Source organism: Saccostrea echinata, unplaced genomic scaffold (genome assembly GCF_033153115.1).
Source record: "Saccostrea echinata isolate AGI-Se365-2 ecotype Australia unplaced genomic scaffold, CSIRO_AGI_Sech_v1 ptg000054l, whole genome shotgun sequence".
NCBI classification, from domain to species: Eukaryota; Metazoa; Mollusca; class Bivalvia; order Ostreida; family Ostreidae; genus Saccostrea; species Saccostrea echinata.
The window spans coordinates 8,473,493-8,488,898 of NW_026889803.1; the positions used below are offsets into that span (position 1 = coordinate 8,473,493).

Here is a 15,406-nt window from a genome sequence, read left to right on the forward strand (position 1 = left end):
ATAATGTTACATTACGGAATAAATAAACAATGCACAACCAGCTCCCAGCACTTTTCAGAATAGTAGGAATAATACCTACACGTGTTTAAAAATTCAGTATTCATAGTGAAGCAGATATCGTTGAACTTTTGATATTTTCGAGAGGCTGAACCTGTCATTCTAGCACGTTACTGTACAAATGTGCTCCCTAAGGCTTTATATAAAGTCTACACATTATCAATTTAGTTTGACAATTAAATGTGGATTGATATATTTCAGAATATGTCTTTCTTTTGGTCGGATTACGCGTGTTTCGTATTTATTTTTATTTTTACATGCTACGATAAAAGCTTGATCAACGCCTCAAGTACAGAGAAACTGCGTGTCAAACTAAGAAATGACGTCATCTCAGTAAGTACAGCGAGATCAAGCTGGCTTTCATTCTACATATGCTAAGTGCTATTATGGCAAGATAAGTTGCACATCCATTTATCTTTATAATATTTATAAGAAACGAAAGTATTTAGTGTGCTTTAAAAAGAACATATAGTATTTATTCATCGATATTCATTTGTATTGTTTTAATGTGACGTCATAATAGCTTTCCCGAACCTCAGCATAGGCTGACGTATATATGGTAGTCCTTAACCTAGCTGCGGAGGGAAAAATTAAAATAAAATATAAACAGGGTGTAATAGAACATAGAAAATTATTTATTTAATAAATGCATTTACGATGTATAAGTGTTGGGTTTATTGCGAAATGGATTCCACGGTGCTGGATTTTGTAGAAAATGTCGTTCTCACCATGCTTACTGGTTACTGAAATAATGACTTCCAGGATATCAATATCAACAATCTAGTACGTACATGTATTCAAAGTCGAAACTAGCACCGGCGTGCCAGGCGTCCCCCTCCCCCCCTTTTTTTTTTTTTTTTTTTTTTTGCTTTTGTGTACATTTTGTATGTTTAACCTAGCTGTTTATACTCTCAATTTACGTAATGTTCAGGCACGTAGTTTCAATGCATTCGAATTGTTTCATGTCGAAAAATTTTTAACCTACCCCCTACATGTGTAAATGGTAAAGTTTTAATTGATATTTCATTACCGCTACGAACATAATGATACTTTTCCCACGACAACTTTTTCTTAAAATTTTTTAAGGTTTGTCATTTTGAAAATATACATTTAATTAATTATCAATAGACTGAATGTAGAACTTTCGGCCCAAGTATACTATACGTTTAAGTAGTTCCGGGGAACAAAGGTCGACAGGTCAGCAGGTCCATAAGTCATCAGGTTAGCAAAAAAACATGTACCGGTTGACAGATCGACAGACAAGCAGGTTAGTAAATAAGCATGTGTACAGGTCGACAGGCAAGCAGGTCGACAGGTAAGCAGGTTAGTAAATAAACGTGTACAGGCCAACAAGTCAGCGGGTCAACAGGTAAGCATGTCGACAGGTCAGCAGTTCGGAAGGTAAGCAGGTCAAAAGGTAAGCAGGTCGACAGGTCAGCAGGTCGACAGGTAAGCAGGTTAGTAAATAAGTGTGTACAGGTCAACAAGTCATTGGGACGACAGGTAAACAGGTCAGCAGGTCGACAGGTTAGTGAATAAATGTGCACAGGTCAACAAGTCAGCGGGTCGACAGGTAAGCAGGTCGACAGGTCAGCAAGTCGACAGGTTGGCAGCTCGACAGGTCAGCAGGTCTACAGGTAAGCATATTGGCTAATAAACATGTGTACAGGTAGACAGGTAAGCAGGTCGACATGTCAGCAGGTCGACAAATCAGCAGGTCAATGTAATTTTATTAGATTTAAAAGTGTACAGGTAGACAAGGGAATAGCCATCAAGTATGCAAATGAAATAGTGGTATTTTGGTCAAAATTTATTCAAACTTTCAGTTGTAAATTAATATATCAACTTAAATTAATTTGATTTATGATATCCGACATCCTTAAATCTAAATAACTTTGAAATCATAGTAAGAATTCAAATAACGAAATTTAACAAGTTGGACCGGGTCAAGTTTAATTAAATATATCTGTGGTGAATATCTATACATGTCGACCTGCTGACTTGTTTACCTGTCGACCTGCTGACCTGTCGACCTGTTGTCCTGTTTCCCCATATTTATTGTTAATTCAAAACTTAATGAATATGTATCTTATGTAAATGTTATGAATAAATATGTAACTACAATAAATATTCATTATTTAATAGGGTCGATTTGAGGACTTTTTACTCATTTTTTTAAAAATGAAAATCCGCAGGAACTACAATACCGTATACTGCACTTGAACCGAACAGTTCTTCTACGCCTACAATATGTGATACAGGAACTATAAATATTTCATGTAATCTAAGTTATCATTGAATAGACACCCCCCCCCCATAAAACATGTAAAAAAAGTATCAGCTGTACTGTCTGCTTCCTTTCCCCGAATAACAAAATAAAATTAATATTGCTTTCTGTTTGTTATGAACAAAAGGCCATCTACTTTCAAGGGTTAACTTAGGTTCACAATATTAAATTGAGGTATTCTTAACATTATATTAGACTAAGTTAAAGTAATTGAATACAGTATTTACATATTGATTGCCGATAAAGGTAAACAACGGTGAAATCTCTTCACTAACACTTGATTGTCTTTGAACAATTTTCCTGGGGAAATAATTTATTTTAAGGCAGACACTTTATCCTTGAAATGAACTAGATAAGCTCATAATGTACACCTTTATATAATAAAATGTTCTCAAAAGTCTAAAAATTGTTTTTTTTCCTAATTGGTGTTTAGAGCTTCCTTAAAACACACGCTTGCGTAGGTTGTCGTCACAAAGGTATCGATTACTTAGAGGAAGTAGTAAGGGATCCGCAGGGGGGGTTATCCGGACCCCACCCCAACACCCACCACTTGTATAAAATTCATATGGTTTTTACCAAAATTATGAAGGGGGAAGGGTTAAGAAAACTTTGTAAACTTTGTAAGTTATGTAGGAAGGTAAAGTGACACCCCCCTTTCAAAATAGGTTTTTCAGGTTTTGGTAAGTTTTTTTTTTAAGTAAGGTTTTCTCCTTTGGGTCGATCTTTTTTCTTTTGAATTGGTATGGAACACCTCACTCCCTTTTCTGGGAAAAAATAGGAAAATTTCTCAATTGCGCTGTTACATTTTCTGCTAGTCGACATTGTTTTTCTGCGAAAAATCTTTCTTTACTGTGAAGTATACTAGTATTTTTTTCTTTTCTTTTCCGCGAAATCCTCTATGAACCAGGTAGTGCCTTTTGCTCCCCCTCTATCACGGGGATGCATTGATGTGAAAATCTCTTAAACATCGTTAAAAGACCAAATAGGTTGTAGGTCATCTACGTATTAACCTATACATCTTCACAATGTCAAGGTTTTGTGAAATCCTTCCTATTTAAAAAGGTTTGGAGAGAAACGATAACAGAAAAGAGGGTGTTGCAGAAACTCGCCATTATTCCCTAAATCGAGAAGGGCATTTAAGGAGGCTGGGGGGTCAACAAATTAACCACAAATTAACCACCAGATTTAACTTAATTTTTTAGATAGGATATCTTAAGCTGTCAACTATCATTTGGCAAAGAAAAATTTCAAAAATTTTAGTTTTAAAATTTGATCATTTTCTATATCTTCATATGGAGCTCTTCTTCTAAAGGAGATCAATATAGTCTAAAAATGGCCACAAACCCCCAGCCTCTTTAAATACCCACGACGCATGAAGAGTTATCTCTAAATATAGATAATGCTACGTAGATGACTTTATTTATACGACGGGTATGCCCAGCTTGATATGACAAAACATTTCACATATTACGTTTATTTCATGCATAGTTTTTTTCCTAACATAGACTGGCGACCTGTAAGTAAACTTTTTTTTCACATCTATGGTCACTGTCGCCATATTGCACGAGAAAAGTTAGAACGATAAAAAGCACAATTAATGGCAAGTGCATCTCGCACATCATTTTGAAAGATGTACTGTAGACAGCGTGCGTTAATATTTTTTGACATATAAAAATGTGTCCGATAATCACGCTGTTGGTGCAATATCCAAGAAATTCCACTGAGTCATTTCAATTTAGTTGTTTCGAGTCAAATCTGGGCCACTACCCATAAAGCAAAGTCAAAATAGTTAGATTAAACTATGCTACCTTTACGTTTATATAGAACAAAAATAAAGTTTTGTACATGCATATATAACACTGCGACATTTAAGTCCGGACACGACATAGTCCGGACTTTTAGGTACTCTTTCAAAAAGACATAATTAAAAAAAATTCCTGGATTTTGGTGGGATTTTTTATTCTCACCCCATAATGTCAATCTTAACTTCTACAATGTTGTAGTTTTCTTATAAACTTCTCCCAAAACTTAAAATCCCATGGGAGAATGGGGGGATTTTTCATCCCACCTGAAATCCCACCAAAATCCCATGGGAGAAAAAAATATGTGAGGGATATTTCCTCCCATGGGATTTTTTTATCCCGTCATGGGATTTTTTATCCCATCATTGGAGAAATAGGATTAGAAATCCCATTATTAGCTATTCTTAGGATTTAAAGTCCTATGAAGTATCATTTTGGGAATTTTTATCCCATAGGATATAATATACCTTGCTATATTTATGTGTGTAATGAAGGGAATGCTTTGTTTGATCACAGATTATACTGGCATCCATTACAAAACAATAGGAGGAAACACACAAAACATAGGTAATCAGAGATTACAGAGCTCACCTCAACAAATTCCCACACTAAACTAATAATCTAGTGGTGAGCATCCCTAGATGCAACAATTATGTAATTTTTTTCTGAAGGAGGTTGCTGATACTTGGAAATGAACTTATCTAAAATCTCTAATCTAGTCAATCATCCAGAAAATGTAAGTCAAATCCAGCATTTCAATCAAATTTTAGAATTTTTATACCTTGATGCATCATCCTTGTAAGTTTAGTTCAGATATAGGTATTATAGTTTCTTGGTAATGGACCTGCTCCAAAAACTTTAACCTGTTCACTCATCTGAAAAATGTAGGTCAAATCCTGTATCAAAAGCAACTCTGGTAGTGTTCATCAATAAATGTCTCTTCAATCCAAAGTTGGTTAAGGTATGGCTTTTAGACACTTCAGAGAGAAACTGCTCTTAAAAACTTTTTATCGTGGTCACTCATTTGAAAAATATAGGTCAAATTCAGCATCTGAAGCAAGTCCAGTAGTGTGCATCCTTAGATGTATCATCCATACAAGTTTGGTCAAAATAGGGTTTATAGTAATAGTAACTTTAGAATGAGAATGAACTTGCTAAAAAAAACATTAACCTGGTCTTTCATAAGAAAAAATGTAGTTCAGATCCAGCATCCAAAGTCTGGTAGTGTAAAATCCTTAGATATGTCATCCGTGTAAGTTTGGTCAACATATAGCATTTAGTTAGTTTAGAATGAACATGCTTCTTAAACTTTAATCTAGTCACTCATCCAGAAAATGTAGGTCAGATTCAGCATCCAAAACAAGCCTGGTAGTGTGCATCCTTAGATGTATCAGCCATTCAAGTTTGATCAATATAGGGCTTATAATTACTTGGGAATGAGACCTGCTCCTAAAATTTTAACCTGCTTCAAAAACATTAACTTGGTCATTCTTTAGCTGAAATTGCAGCATCTGAAACCTTGTCTGGTACAATGAAACACAATAGAAGCATCCTCCATGCATCTCTGATTAATGTAGGCCATATAAGTACAGTGTATATTTAAAAAGAAATCTGCTCGAAAAATTTTAACCTGGGATGTTGACACCCCAAACTTCATTAAGGTGAGCTAAATATCCCACAACATATAAATATTAATTTCAAATAGCTTCTGTACTCTACTCAGTTAAAAATATTTACATTTTTGGATTACCGGTACAACTATAGGATAGAAAATGATAAGCTTATTTCACCTGGTATAAACTATACTCATAAGTCATCTGTTATCTGTTATTAATAACTTTACAGTCTCATCCAGGTAAATATTACCACGAAAAAGAAGAAGAATTTTTTTTATCCACTAGATACTTTAGATCCCTTGTGCATATACATGTATTTGATTTAGGTTTTAATGTCCACTTCCACTCCCATTGGATCCACCGCTCACTACACTGGATTTTAATTTAATCTTTATGTTTCTCTTTGAATTCAATGATGAAAGTAAAATATATACTTTGATCAACCAAAAAATATTTTGGATTCCAACAGTTAATATAATAATTTCCATGTTAATTTAAAGTACAGTGAAATAAATACAATAATTTAAATAAATGAATATTTTAAAACTTTGATCCCCATTCCCATCATGCCCATCGGATTCTACATGATGTATATGGAATTAAATATACCTTAATCATAGCATCAAATGTTAGATTTTAGTCACTGATTCAATCATTGGCACATGCAGCTACCATGTACATGTATGCTTGTATTCCAATGCATCCTCATTTTCAAAAAAGATAATAATAATTATACATATGAATGCTAATTTCTTTGAAAAAGAACATATTATATTGAATCAAAACATTTGTTTCATTAAACAACGGTAAATGAATTGCTCTGTATGTATTATCTTCAAACTGTGCAACCTTATAGACTCATCTAGCACATTAATTAGTACATGTTATATTTGTTGGACCAATAGTCATACAATAATTGCTGTATCTGGAAATGAAGCGGGGGCGTGACGAGTGCCCGCAGGGCACGAGGTCACGACCCCGTTTCAATTCCAGATACAGCAATTATTGTATGACTATTGGTCCAGCAAATGTTTTGTGGCACGCCTACTTTCACGAGCTGCAGTGGCATTTTTCGCGCTTCAATTTAGTTGGGATTGTTTTAAGCTAAAAGATGGACGTAGATTTTTTGGATAATGACTTCAAAGTTGAAGAAATAGACGACATGACATTGTCTCAAGTGTGCGACGAAATGGAAGCTTTCGACGGATTACTGAACATGAGCCTTACACAGACGCTAGCAGAGTACGACACAGGATCGGAGCATGGTGAATTTAAGCTTGAATGGGACTTTTTGAGTGAAAATGAAAACAGTTCGAATTTGCCGACCACATCGGGTGATCGTTTTGCGCCCCCCAGTGACCGAGAGTGAACTGAAATCTCTAATTGAAAGCCAGGAAAACATAAACACTAAACAAAACACTAGATGGGCGGTCAACGTGTTTGAGAAATGGAGAACAGGCAGATCCGAAACTATTCCAGAACTTCAATTCCAGGGCAGCGAGGAAATGAATTACTGGTTACAACGCTTTATAGTGGAAGCTAGACGGCAGGATGGTAAGGACTACCCCCCTAAGAGCCTGTACTTGATTTCATGTGGACTACTTCGTTTTTTGCGGGACAAAGGTGTGTACGACAAAAACTTTTTAGACGAAAAAAACACAACTTTTATTGAATTTCGGAAAGTTCTAGATGCAAAAATGAAGTCGCTGATTGAAAAAGGCATAGGGTGTACTACGAAGCAGGCTGATCCTATTTTACTAGAAGACGAGGCCAAGTTGTGGGATGTTGGAGTGTTTGGAAAGAAAAATGCAGAACAACTTCAGAAAACGATTTTCTTTTACGCCTGTAAAATCTTTGGTTTGCGTGGGTGCGACGAACATCATAACCTGGAATGTGAACAGTTTACTATTGGATCAGATCAGCTGGGAAAATTTATTGAGTTTACGGGTCGAAAAACCAAAACGTACAAAGGAGGGCTCGGACAGCTAAATGTGTGCAACAAGACCATTAAACATCACTGCCAGTCCGGTAAGAGAATCTCTCTCTCTGTCTCTCTCTCTCTCTCTCTGTGTGTGTGTGAGGATGTACGCTTGCTCGCTCGCTCAGCTTACAAATTCAAAATTTTCTTGTAGGTAAGAGATGCATTGCTGACTATTTCGATCTATATCTGGATTCTCTTGGACGCCAAGGAACATTCTATCGAAGACCTCTGCCCGCAACATCTGAGGTGCCAATCCGATACGGAAATCAAGTTGTGGGAATTAACAAGCTGAAAAACTTAATGCGAATCATCTGCACGGAAGGTGGTTTACAGGGTAATTATTCGAATCATAGCGGCAAACGCACTTGTGCGACCCAGCTATATATGTCTGGTGTTGAAGAGCAGCAGATAATGGATCGGACTGGTCATCGTTCTCAAGCAGGTGTCCGTAAATACAAAAGATCCAGTGCGCAAATGGAAGCTAATGTGTCAAAGATCTTGGATCCGCCCAAAGAGTGTACCGAGAATTCTACTCCGTTAAATACTCTAGATGGATGCACTCCAGGTATTTCAGATGAGTGTCCCGTTATTCCACAGACTGCAGCAAATGTCCAGGGTGAGGGGGAACCTCAGAGCAAGAGATTCAAACCGAACAGATTCCCGTTTGGAGAATTTAAAAATTGTAACATTACATTTCAGTTTTAAAGTGAAATTTACACAAAAATCAATGACTAGCCAGATAGCTTGTTAAACTACCTAAACCTGATATTTCAGAATTGAGTCTTTTTTTTCCCTTTTTTTTTTTCTTTTTTTTTCTTTGTCTTGTAAAAATTGTACAAGGACATTAAATTTAATTTAAAGGTTTTGTTGAAAAATTTAACTTTACAATGGTTGATTAAATGATAAATTTTGTGAGGATTTGATTTTCTTACCTTACAATAATTCTAAAATTATTGTACGGTATAATTACCACGCCTCCTTTGATACAGTGCAATAACTTGCAGTTTCTGAAGTTATTGTACGATGCTAGGCTACGCCTACCTGGGTACAGAACGAGTATTGGAAATCACAGTACACTAGTCATCAAAGAAAATACGCCGCATAAGTGCCACAAGTATGAATTGTTGTCAGTTAAATTGCTGTGGTACTTCAGGGGGCTTGATCCCCTCCCTGAATTATTAAATTGAATTGATAATTTCATGAAAATATATACTTTCTCAAAGTGTTTTGAGGAATAATATTTAATTTTGACACGGGGCCGAATTTTGCACCAAACACACCTTGTCCTTTGAAAAAAGGCTTGTAGATTTAATAGCCTTTGTCACTGTAGCAGACCTTGTTATTGTGGTTGAATAACGATAGCTTATCCTTTACATTTGCAAGTTGTAAGATGTATATTTGACAATATTTACATTTAGTGTGATCTTCTTTATGAAATCCATTAGAAATCTACAACGTTCAAATCTGTGTAACACACGAAACCTTGTCACTGCGCGGTAGAATACACAGTAGGAACTATATCTAGGAACACCAAAATGCATATTGTTTTGACTCAGTTTAATAAAAAATACAATAACCATGTTAAATTAACGTAAAAATACAACAACTGTGTGTTTAAAATTAATTTGTCATTTTTTTCCTTCGCAATTTTCATTTGCGTTATTTAACTTTCCACGTCACAAACGGCTCTTACGTCTATTAAGGACATCATTTATGAAAAGCAATAAGTTCATAATCAAGAATAAGGAAATAAACATTTATGAAGAGAGAAAATTAGAAAATGTAAATATAAGCGTTAATTTTCTTATTTTTGGATGCCATTGGTCCTATAACACAATTGCCCGTGCCGACAAATCATCATACCGCAGTAACTCGCGGTATTCAATTTGTCGGCACGGCCAGGTGTGTCATAGGACAGACGTCATCCAGAAATACGAATTCAATGCTTAAAACAATTGTTGTGGCAGAAAAAGGGTAAATCATTTGCAATAGAGAAGACATACACTTTCTTATGACAAAGCAAACCGTTTTTATATCGATGACCACTTGTGGATTGCTTTCTTTTTTATTTCTTCCTTTGCCCATTTTTTAGCCGGGCTTTGCTGAAAGCAAAGTCCTGGCTGTAGGCATCGTGATCGACTGCCTTACTATAAATAGCACATGTTCAGAAAAGTAAACAAAAAGCCTAACAGCGTCAAAGCAGACGCTTCCGATAAACAAAATAGTCACATTGAAAGACGATACTTAAACAAATATTTTTTTACATCTCAAACTACGGAATTGTTAATTGATCAATATTTTTGTTGGAAATTAAATTGAAAGAGGAATTAGATATTTACTTTATTAGGGTAATCGTGATATAACAATTTGTGCACATACGCTACTGAATGCATATTGTAAGCGAACTATTTTCAATAAGCGCGGGCTTTTCGTCAGGTTGCCTATATTTCATATCGTTTTCGTCGATGTTATGTGAGTGGTTATATTCTCTGTTTTGTCTTTCAGCAAATAAATAGATAAGTAAATTGGAGTTTAAAGAATTAATTAATGTGCGTTATGCCTGAATTAGGTCGCCTGACAATTGTACATGGTGTATCTGGTGTATCTAGTCGGCGATAAAAGTACTGTTTGTTTGAAACTTTAAGAATATCTCTAAAAATATGTGCATTTCTTTAACTATGAATTACATAAATTATTAAACCAATATGAGAATAATTTTTTTTTAAATTAAATTCTAATTCAAATCTATCTAAAGAAAAATCAGCAAACCATATGGTTCAACATTCTTTAAAGAAAACGTTTGGCAATTGACAGACAAACATTTTTTGTAAAAAATTAATTGTTTTCTTAAAAGTTAAAATTAGTGACCTTAAATGTTTAAATTAATGACATTAAATAAAACAAAGGACTTATATATTCCCTTCACTAGCCATATGTTATTGGTAGAATTAAAAAAAAAATTATGACATTTTTTGTTCGTTTACTGATATTATAGTATAATTAGTCTGAATTTACGTCCGTGATGCATGTATAAACAGTAAGCTCACTGACAATGTCGTGATATCTGTAATTGTTTTTTTTAAGATCAGTATAGCATTAAGGTGTCTTGAATGGCAAGACATTTAATGTAATAATGAATTTTAAAAACATCGGTGGTCATTTATCAGATGTAATTTGGTACGATACCGTGTTAATTCCTGCTGATATTTTCAGGGTTGATCTTGTGAAAACGGCTTAACAGGAGACAATTTATTAAATTTTTCCTTTCAAAATAATTGCAAAAAGATGATGATTTTATGATTATATTAACGGCATAAAATAACAGCGAACACCGACTTCTTGCAGCAAACAAGTGCGCCGCCATTACGAATTCGTAAAACAAAGAGACAGTTACGGATACTCGTAATTTTCTGGGAAAAAAATGTGTAGGAGGTCAGTCGGGTATAACCGGAAACAAACACTTTTTTTTAGCCTAATGATGTATGTATGTAAATATTCATGAAGATTAATCTTACAGTTGTAATACTGGTAATGCTGAAATGTTTTCAATATATTACTACTCAAATAAAAAAGTTAAAATTTGAATGCGTTTAAAGAAAAGGGTTTGAAAATACGGTATTACTTCGATAACCCTGAATGCAATTAAAATAACTTTCTCCTTTCTAATAAATAATTTCGAACAAAAATCCTTATGATGGTTAAGATCTTGTGTTTGTTTGTTTGTATGTTGTTTAACGTCCCTCTCGAGAATTTTTTCACTCATATGGAGACACTACCACTTGCCGGTGGAGAGCTCCAAATTTTGTCCTATACTCGGCACTTACGGCCATTGAGCAGAGAGGGATCTTTTTCGTGCAAGCACCTATTGCGACACGGGACCTCGGTTTATACGGTCTCAACGGAAGGACCGGTCTCCACGTCCCACAGTGGGATTCGAACCCGCGACGTAAGGGTTAACTCCTTACTTCGCGACTCTAGAGCAGACGCTCTTACCACTGCGCCACGCGGGCGACTAAGTTCTTGTGTAAAGGTGATGTAAATGAAGTTCAAAACTATTTGTTTTCTTTCATAATATGAAATAAACAATGCGATTCCATTTGTTTAATATTTTAATTTAATAGTATTAATTTAAATGACTGGGATAAAGATTTATATTCTGTGAAGCATGGAATATAAATAAATAAAAATGTAAACTTTAAGATAGAAATTTCATCTGAATATGTTTATGTATAATATATAAATTATTTATACCCATTTAACAATCAATTTAGCGTCGAAAATTTTTATGCTTACAAATTCAGATCAAATTTTTAGTGAAAAGTCAATGGTATGTTTTGAATGTGAAAATTTTGTTCGAGACTTCTCACCTTGGATTCATCTCGCATGTGCTCCCAAAGCGCTTTACAGTATATTGAGCGTGCGCGCGCATTCCCCAAAAAAAAAAAATTGGTCTTAAAACACATGCAAGCTCTCAAGGGTGCTGGGAAATAAAAATCGTTTATGTTAATATATAATTAAAAGAAAACAACATATAAAAATGTTCATTAGTCTTTATCTAAGTACAACACATAATTTTTCAGAAAAAGTTGGTTAGTCTTTGCTTCAAAACTTCCTGTTCAGAATGAAGAGCCATCTATGTACGAGCCATGAAGACCTGAATACATCATGATTTTCTCAGGCAATGACCATTATGGCCGAACCTGGAACTAGAACTAGACTCATATTCATGTCATAAAGATTAGATAATTATAATTTTCGTGCAGCTGGTTTCCTAGAAGACCAAAAATAAAGAATATTTCTTTTCTGATTAATACAGGCATGTAGTATCATTATCAGAAAAAAAGGAGAATTGTCCAAACCCGAAAATCCTATTCCGTTGGAGAAGGAGTAGGAGTGGGCTACAACTTTCTTTCACATTTCGAATTTCATTAATTCATTACCAAATTACCGTACTTTTAATATGCTACAATAAAAGGATGGGTACAATCTAATTAAAATTAGACTATCCATTTTGCTTTTAGTAAATCTGTTCGTCGCTCGTGATAAACACCTGGTTTATATTACAAAGAGTGAGATGACAGTTCCAATTTAAATTTGATTGCGAAGAGTCAATAAACCTTTCAATGTACATTGTCCATTGTAAAAGTTTATGTTTGAAAAATGGTGACACCCCTAGCTCCTCCGATACTACAGTACCAACCAGACCCAACCTGACACCAAAGCAGTCCCAGAAAGCAGTCCCCGGGACTGCTTTGGGACCGCTGTGGGACTGCTCTGGGACCGCTGTGGGACTGCTCTTGGACCGCTATGGGACTGCTCTGGGACTGCTCTAGAAAGCAGACCCAGCAGTCCCTGGGACTATTTTCTGGGACTGCTTTGTTCACTCATGCGTGAAAAAGGTTCTGAGTGACATGATAGCTCCGCCCCTTGTGTACTGTAGATTCCTTATTTTACGCGAGTACTTAATATCGCGAAATGGCCCAAGGGCATCAAATCGCAAGAAAAATAATTTGCGAATGTGTATTTATCTAGAGATTTTACATACATTAAAGCACCATAAAAAGAAAAGCCTGCAATTTTATTTCGCGAGTAATGCTACTCGCGTAATAACGCAATAATTTATTCCTCGCATATATTTAGGAATCTACAGTATTCTGAATTTGCAGCTCCTTGTTGTTGTTTTGTTTACTTTCTGCAGAGAGGTGTTTAAGATAAAAGCAAATATAAAAAAACAAGTATTAATTTCTTACAAAATTAAATAAATAGATATAGTTATACATGTAATTACTAAATGTCTTCAGAGGGCTGTAAATTTACACAATTGTAGTATAGAATTAATTTTAAGAAAATGAAAGTAGTTAAAAAGGGAAGTCATGGGATAATTTTTATCCCTTAAATTAAACTTCAATACAGGTGTTTGAAAAAAAAATTATCTAGGCCTATTTAATAAATTAATGCTGTCAAATTACTTATGTACTCAAAGTTTGCATTAGCACTATTTAAAAGAAACAAACAAAAAACAAACAAACTTGTCATTTCAGTAAGATACATGTATTCAGAGGAACGTACTGTACTGGATGGATTTTTTTCTTAATTGAAAAAGCTAATACCATGCTTAAAAAAGAGCACTCCATGCTATTTTTTACCACCCTCAAATAAAACCTAATAATTTATTTAATGACCATGAAATAAAATTATTCTACCATTCTTCTGTCACATAAACAATGTGAACAATTATTCGGGGATTTATTTATGAATTAGTTTTTAATTTATAATTTTTTTTAATTTATATATCATTAAAAGAGTACATTTATTTAAAAAATAAACATTTGAAAATATCGGGAATTGTGACTTGTTTCTTATTTCTTTTGTTTGTGTTTACCTGGCCGGTTAATACAATGGGATTGTATAAAATGGTGTCAACACCTGAGGTTTCAATCGCCTTTGGGCATAATTACATGTACCAGAAAGTCAATGCATGTTATTTGGATATCCGTGTTACACATCACTGAACACGCTGGTCAACATTGACACTAATTTCAATCTATGTCCTTCAAAAAATCTTAGTTTCAGTAATTGTGTATAAATTTATTTCGGGATTAATTAATTTTGAACATAATCTGAGGGTTCCATTTGCGTGATTTACAGAGGTACACTCGAACATTTATATAATAAAACACTTAAAACTGAGAATCTAAAGATAATTAAATTGGGAAGTCATTGAAAATAAACATGACTGAAATATAATACTCGGCAAAGTTTAACAAAGAATTTTTCAAAAGCTCCAATACTTAAGAAAAATGCATTCAAAGTATAGTAGGGGAATCGGCCTTGCTCTATAATTATTATTATCTTTTTAAAGCTAATTCTGGTATAAAATAAACAATTCAAGTTTAATTTTCTATATAAAAAAAAATAAATATGAAAACCAATATCAATCACAAAAAATAAAGAAATTGGTTTATTTTGGTTAAAAATTAATATACCAAATAATTGTGTTTAAATATTCATGTTATTAATAGATGTGAACGTCTTCTTCATTCAATAATTATAATTTGTTTCTATACGTGTACTGTGATTTTCTTAACAGTTCAGAAATGACTGTCGCGTAAGAATTGTAAATATTTGTTGATACTACTCAGAAAGAATTGCTCATCAATTTCAACTGCCTTTTATACAGTTACATTGTTTATTGGTAATCTCATTCTGAGTAAGCTCCGCCCATTAAATTAATTAACCCCGCCCACTGGGACTGCTTTCTGTGACTGCTGGGACTGCTTTCTGGGATCGCTCTGGGACTGCTTTGTGTCAGGTTGGGTCTGGTTGGTACTGTATATATGTGCCTGTATGAATCAGCAAAACCACTCAAAGTGCACTGTTACCATGCATAACCATTGTGAGCTTAATGTTTAGAAAGGTATAAATGTATTTTCATTAAAAATATCACCAAGTCCTATCCTGGGGTCTTAACGTTGGGTTCTGGACCGTAAATTTTAATTATTGGTAGATGGGTTATTGTTAATCATAATCATACAAACTCTACCTGTTAAATATCAATGGTCAGAAAGAAAGATTTTCAAATATGTACTAATTTAGGATTAGACAATACACTCGAACATATTAAAGCCCGGCTTTCAGTACTTTCAGTACTTTGATTTTGTTG

At 34.4% G+C, this 15,406-nt stretch overlaps 1 protein-coding gene and 1 pseudogene across 1 annotated transcript in view; one reads left to right on the forward strand and one right to left on the reverse strand.

Moving 5' to 3' along the window:
• The window catches only part of LOC133204583 (uncharacterized), a gene marked incomplete at its 5' end in the record, with an annotated part of 235,854 nt that overhangs the window by 107,273 nt on the left and 113,175 nt on the right, over positions 1–15,406 (reverse strand). The window lies entirely within an intron of this gene.
• The window catches only part of LOC133171859 (uncharacterized), a 79,603-nt pseudogene continuing 71,030 nt past the window's right edge, over positions 6,834–15,406 (forward strand).